This window comes from Neomonachus schauinslandi, chromosome 5 (assembly GCF_002201575.2).
Source record: "Neomonachus schauinslandi chromosome 5, ASM220157v2, whole genome shotgun sequence".
Classification (NCBI taxonomy): domain Eukaryota; kingdom Metazoa; phylum Chordata; class Mammalia; order Carnivora; family Phocidae; genus Neomonachus; species Neomonachus schauinslandi.
The window spans coordinates 139,614,427-139,621,168 of NC_058407.1; positions in this window are offsets into that span (position 1 = coordinate 139,614,427).

The following is a 6,742-nucleotide window of genomic DNA, read 5'->3' on the forward strand; positions in this document are numbered from 1 at the left end:
AATTACTTTTATAAACAGAAAAAAAAAAACCTCAAAAAGAATAAAAGAAGCTGTATGCGAGGTCCCATTATGGACAGGTTTTATAACCTTCCGTGGTCCTTTGAGACCCCACCGCAACCCCACCAGCCTTCCCCGGGCCCTGTCCCAGGGCTCAGACCCCGGCCCCTCAGCCTGGAGAGCCACCACTGGCCTGGAGACTAGGTGGGCTCTCTGAGCTTTCTCCTTCCTACTGTTTCTGGCTTGAAAGGGGTGCAGTGGGACCCCCAGGCCTGAGCCCCTGGGAAGCCTATCCAGTCCCTCCCTGACCATCCCTCCAGGGCCTGTTCCCAGGAGGCTTGCCTCCTCTAGACATCCCACCAACTGACAGCTTCCCCCCACCCCTCATGGGAGCCTGTGTTCATGGTTGCCCAGAGTTCTGCTGGGGAGGGGGTGGGCCCCGACCGTAGTGTATGATGCCCCTATCATGTTCCTTCTGGGTGTTTTGGGGGCTGAGCTTCCTGGGCACCTGACCCCTCCCCAGGCACCTTGGGTGCCACCCCTGCTGGAGGAGGAAGTGAACAGAACACAGTTACCCCCCCTACAAACGGAAGTCAGGGTTCCCTGGAGGCCCCCCCACAGGAAAGGCTTCGGCCTCCAGTTGGCTTCACCTCACATGGTCCTCGTTTTGTGGAAACTGCCATCGGGCAAAGGAAACAAATGGATTATTTCTAAAATGTTGAGACTAGAGGCCTTATGTTTTTGAACATTATCTTCCCAAATTTAGCTTGCATTATGGACCCCTCTTAGGAAAAGTGAGTTCCTCAGCACCCCTCCTGGCCCAGCTCCATCTTGCTCTGTTTCTCCTCCAGCGTGGTTGTTAACATTTATGTTCTGTAACCATCATTTGAAATGTTCCTTTGTTCTAATTTGATATTTAAATAGATTCTGCTCTTCACCATGTTTCTCCTTTCCTGTGGCTCTGCATCATCCCCTTCGTGGGCTGGTGTGGTCAGATGACAGGAACGCCTGAGGAGTTGGTGGTGGGGTTCCCCCTGGGAAGCAGAGTGAAGAAGGGGCCTGAGGAGGACAGGGGGGCCGGCAAGGGGCGACTTGGTGCAGCTCGGCCTGCTGTCCCAGCAGACCTGGCCCATGGCAGGACATGGTGGGCAGTGGCTCAGGGTCTGGGGGCCTGGAGCCCACAGGGAGGATTCCAGGCTCATGATGGGGAGTGGGAGGCCAGGGAAGGATTTAGGCAGACGAGGGACACGGTCAGCGTTGTTGTACAAAGCCCATGGGCTCCATGAGGGGAACCGACTGGAAATGTCCAAAGGGGGCTCTGAAAGGCTGGCAAGAAGGTCACCACGGCCTTGGGGGACAGGAGACCAAGGGGAGGTGGGCGGTGCTGTCAAGACTTGACACTGGTTCAGTGACAGTTTGTCCCATCGGGGAGGGACAGTGCCAGCGACCAGGAGGAGAATCGCCGTGTTCCTGTGAACAGTGGTTCCCCCCATGTTAGAGCAGAAAATCCTCAGAGGTCACAGATTGATGCCAGCGCTGGGTCTCTGCACTCTGTGAGAGGCTTGGCTGGGGGGCTTCATTATAAAATGAAGGAGGCTCTGCCTCAAGAGTCAGGGTATCTGCGAGGCTCTGTTGGCTCAGCTCAGGTCATGATCTCAGGGTCCTGAGATGGAGCCCCATGTCCCAGCCGTCTGTGCGCTGGGCATGGAGTCGGCCTAAGATTCTTTCTCTCCCTCTCCCTCTGCCCCTCCCGCCCCTTAAAAAAAAAAAAAAGTAAAGAAGATGACTATACACTTCCTTCAAAACATAATTTATTGGTCCTCAAGCTAAAAAAAAAGATAATTCATGGTCATTGAAATAAATATGTACTGATTATGAAAAAGTGTTACAAATATCTCCAGTAATTCTATCATCTAGAGATAAGTCTATAAATTTTTCATATTCAGAAAATTGGGATGATACAGCTCATTTTCTCCTAATCCATTACGAATGACTTTCCAACGCGGTTTTACGGACTGCAGCATGCCACTTCGGGGACGGGAGACCATGCATCCGGCTGTCCTGACGCCGGCTGCACCCCGGTCCTCTCCAGCTGCTCTACAAGCCTTTAAGTAGCCCTGGGTTTTCATGGGACGAAGCTCCACAAGGGAGACCGCTGCTCACGGGGAGGACCAGCAACTCCCATGCTCCCCGCGGCCCCACGCGTCCTTGCCCACGGGTGCTGTCACCGAGAGAATGGTAATCATAATAGCGACAGCAGCAGCACGCTCCGCCTCTCTGGTGAGCACCGCCTCCGCTTTGGCTCCCGGGGTTCCCACCGCCCGCACCGGGGCCGAGGCGGGCGGCGGCCGACAGGGGGCGTGCGCGGCTCGCCGGCCGCGGTCCCGGAGCCTCCGTAGCGGAAGGAGCGCGCAGCGGCTCCCACCCGCCTTCCGCAGGGGTGGGCGTAGGCGATCCGGCCGCCAGGGTTCCTCCGTAACCACCTGCAGCGCCCCAGCCCCGTCGCACGCACCACCTGTAACCGCCCACGCAACTCATTGTAGCCACTGCTTCTCGCCCGGTACCCGCCGACAGAAGCTCTAGCACCCCGGAGCAGGGGTCTTTGTGGATTTGGGTCCCTGAGACGTCCCTGTGGGTCTGGGGCTGATGGAGAACAGAGAGAGTGGGGCGCGCCGAGGGGTGGCGGGGCGGGAGTCGGAGGACCGGCTGGCCCCATAGGACCTGCACTTGGCACCTGTCCGGGAGGGGGGGCACTTCCAGCAGCAGCTTTATGGCAACAGGAGGGAGGCGCAGGGGCGGGGGTGTCAGGGCAGCGTGGGGGTTTCTGGAGAGGAGCAGCGTCTTCACTCTGCAAAGGCGCAGAGGACGCGCAGCCGGAACACTGCGGGCTTCCGCCCGGCGAAGGGGAGCGGGCGGATCCAAGGGTCCTCGCGGGCTTGGGGAGGGTCGCGGTGAGCAGAGGGCCCGGGGCGCCGTGTGGAGTGGAGGCGGGGGCGTCCCCGCACCTGGGGCGGCAGTTGGGCTGATACTGGGGCAGCTCAGGCCGCCGCCCGCCGAGTGTCCAGGAAAGCAGCGCCCACGCCCGCAGCTCCCCGCTGTGGTCCAGGTCCCCACCGCACCAGGTGGTCGGAGAACGACAAATGTCCAGCGGCTGTGGGCTGTGGGTGGGGCTGGACCGGAGGGCAAGGGAGGGACCGTGGGGGAGGGAGGAGGTGCCAGGTCTCATGGGATCCTGAGATCACCACCTGAGCCAAAATCAAGAGTCAGCACCTAACCGACTGAGTTACCCAGGCGCCCCTCTTTGCCGTTTTATGTTGGCATAATTTCACACCTGTAGGAAAGTTGCAAGAAGTGTAAAAGCATTCCTATATGCTCTTCACCCAGATTTCCTAAATGTTAGGAATGAAGCCAGCCACGGGTTAGTATTTATAATAACGGGATTTAGAACTGCAGTGTCCACCAAGAAAAGAACTAAATTGTGTAGCTAATCATATAAAATAAGCCTATGACATACGGGATGTTTACAATGTAGAGTTCAGTGAAAAGCCAGAGACCCACAAAAATAATTGCTGTGCAGTGTTTTCTCGATGTAAAATTAAAATAGAGATTTGTTCTCAAAAGGATTGAAAAGAGGGGCACCTGGGTGGCTCAGTCTGTTAAGCTCCAGCCTCTTGATTTCCACTCAGGTCGTGATCTTGGGGGTTGTGAGATCTAGCCCATGTCCTACACCTCACTCAGTGCAGAGTCTGCGTGAGATTCTCTCCCTCTCCCTCTGCCCCGCCTCCCGCTCACTCTCTCTCTAAATGAATAAATAAAATTAAAAAAAAAAAGACTGAAAAGAAGATGACACCTAGAAACTGAAGGGACCCAGAACAGCCAAAACCATCCTGAAAAAGAATAAGATTGGAGAACTCACACTCTCTGATTTCAAAACTTACTACAAAGGAGCAATAGTCGAGACAGTGTGGTCCTGGTATAAGAAGGGCCATAGACCAATGAAATAAAATGGAGAGTCCAGAAATAAACCCTCTTATTTATGGCCAGCTGATTTTCAGCGAGGGAGCCAAAACAACTAAATGGGGGAATAATAGTTTCATTCTCAACAAATAGTAGCAGGACTACTATGTGGAAAAGATATCCACGTGCAAAAGAATGAAGTTGGAGCCCTACCTCACCCCATATACAAAAAATAACTGAAAACGGATCTAAGACTCAAATGTAGGAGTTAAAGTATAAAACTCTTAAAATACATACAGAGTAAATCTTTGTGAACTTGGATTAGGCAGTGATTATTTTATTTTACTCACTTATTTGAGAGAGAGAGAGCACAAGTGAGGGGAGAGGCAGAGGGAGAAGCAGGCTCCCCACTGAGCAGGGAGCCCCACAAGGGGTTCGATCCCAGGACTCTGGGATCATGACCTGAGCAAAAGGCAGATGCTCAACTGACTGAGCCACCCAGGTGACCCTAGGCAGTGATTTCTTAGATATGACACCAAAAACACAAGAAACAACAACAAAAAATGAAGTTCCATTGTTTTTGCTGTTCAGTTTGGGTGCTGGGGGAGTAAAAATGTAGTGCTTTTAGAATGTGTTGGCTAGGGGCGCCTGGGTGGCTCAGTCGTTAAGCATCTGCCTTCGGCTCAGGTCATGATCCCAGGGTCCTGGGATCGAGCCCCGCATCGGGCTCCCTGCTCGGCGGGAAGTCCGCTTCTCCCTCTCCCACTCCCCCTGCTTGTGTTCCCTCTCTCGCTATGTCTCTCTCTGTCAAATAAATAAAAATCTTTAAAAAAAAAAAAAAAAGAATGTTGGCTATGGGCGCTTGGGTGGCTCAGTTGGTTAAGCGACTGCCTTCGGCTCAGGTCATGATCCTGGAGTCCCAGGATCGAGTCCCGCATCGGGCTCCCTGCTCAGCAGGGAGTCTGCTTCTCCCTCTGACCCTCCTCCCTTTCATGCTCTCTATCATTCTCTCTCTCAATAAATAAATAAAAATCTTAAAAAAAAGAATGTGTTGGCTAAATCACAGGGGTGAAGAGCACAGCCTGGGGAATACAGTGATACTGTAATAACCTTGTGTAGTGACAGGTCTGACCACTCTCATTGTGGTGTGCTGTTGCCTAGTATATAGAATTGCCCAGTCACAATGTTGTACACCTGACATTAATATAACATTGTTCGTCAACTAGACTTCGATAAGAAGAGCAAAGTGTAAAACAAGCAATTAACAGTAAATATGCAAAAGCTGGGCGCCTGAGTGGCTCAGTCCGTTAAGGGTCTGCCTTTGGCTCAGGTTATGATTGCAGGGTCCTGGGATTGAGCCCCGCATCGGGCTCCCTGTTTGGCAGGGAGCCTGCTTCTTTCTCTCTCCCTCTGCCCCTCTCCATGCTCGTGCTCTCTCTCTAAAAATAAATGAAATAAAATCTTTTTTAAAAATTGCAAAAGCTGGGGCGCCTGGGTGGCTCAGTCGTTAAGCGTCTGCCTTCGGCTCAGGTCATGATCCCAGGGTCCTCGGATCGAGCCCCGCATCGGGCTCCCTGCTCCGCGGGAAGCCTGCTTCTCCCTCTCCCATTCCCCCTGCTTGTGTTCCCTCTTTCGCTGTGTCTCTGTCAAATAAATAAATAAAATCTTAAAAAAAAAAAAATTGCAAAAGCTTGGGGCACCTGGTTGGCTCAATTGTCTACCTCTCCCTCTGCCCCTCCCCCTTCTTGTGTTCTCGCTCTCAAGTAAATAAATAAATAAAATCTTAAAAAAACCCAAAATACAATGAGATACCATTGCATATCTACCAGCATGGCTATACTCAGATAATAGCAAGTGTTGACAGGGATGTGGAGAAATTCAAACCCTCATAAGCTGCTCATAGGAATGTGAAATGGTGAGGTCCCTGTGGACAGCCTAGCAGTTCCTCAAATGGCTAAACATAGGGTTTCCATATGACCGAGCAATTCCACTCCTAGGTGCACACCCCAAAGAACTGAAAACATACGTACACACAGAAATCTGGACATGAATGCTCATAGCAGCGTGAATCATAGTAGCCAAAACCTGGAAACAACCCAGATGCTTATCGACAGATTAACGGATATACAAATCATAGTCTATATATACAATGCAATATTATTTGGCCATTACAAAAACGAAATACTTCCACAGGCTGCAGCATGGATGAACTTTGAAAACTCCAGGCACGGGGCGCTTGGGTGGCTCAGTCGGTTAAGCGTCTGCTTTCAGCTGGGATCATGACCTCGGGGTCCTGGGATGGAGCCCCTCATGGGGCTCTCTGCTCAGCGGCAAGTCTGCTTCTCCCTCTCAAATTTGAGTTTGTCAACTCCCTAGTCTCAGAGCCCCCGCCCAGAATCCCCAGTCCCTGCCGCCTGTCCGGCCGACGCCCCGCCCCCGGACGCCCCCGCCCAATCCTCAGCTTGCCCCGCCCCTTTCGCAAACCCTTGCCCCATATCCCCGCGCCGATTGGTCAGGCAGCCAGCTCGGCGTCGCTCACAGAAGAGCCGGAGAAGAGGAGTTTGCTCAAGGAATGGGGCCCCGCGGCCCTGCTGCGCATGCTCGCTGGGAGCCCGCTTGGGCGTTCCAAGAGGTCGGCTCCCCCGCGGGGTGGCGCGCGCTCCCGGCTAGTGGGGCGGCGCGCGGGCACGGGGCTCGCTCCCGAGAGGGCAGGTGGGGGCTGGGAGCGGGCGCTAGGGTTGTGGGGGCCGGAGGCGCCTGGGCCGCGAGGTCGACGCCTGTGGTTGCG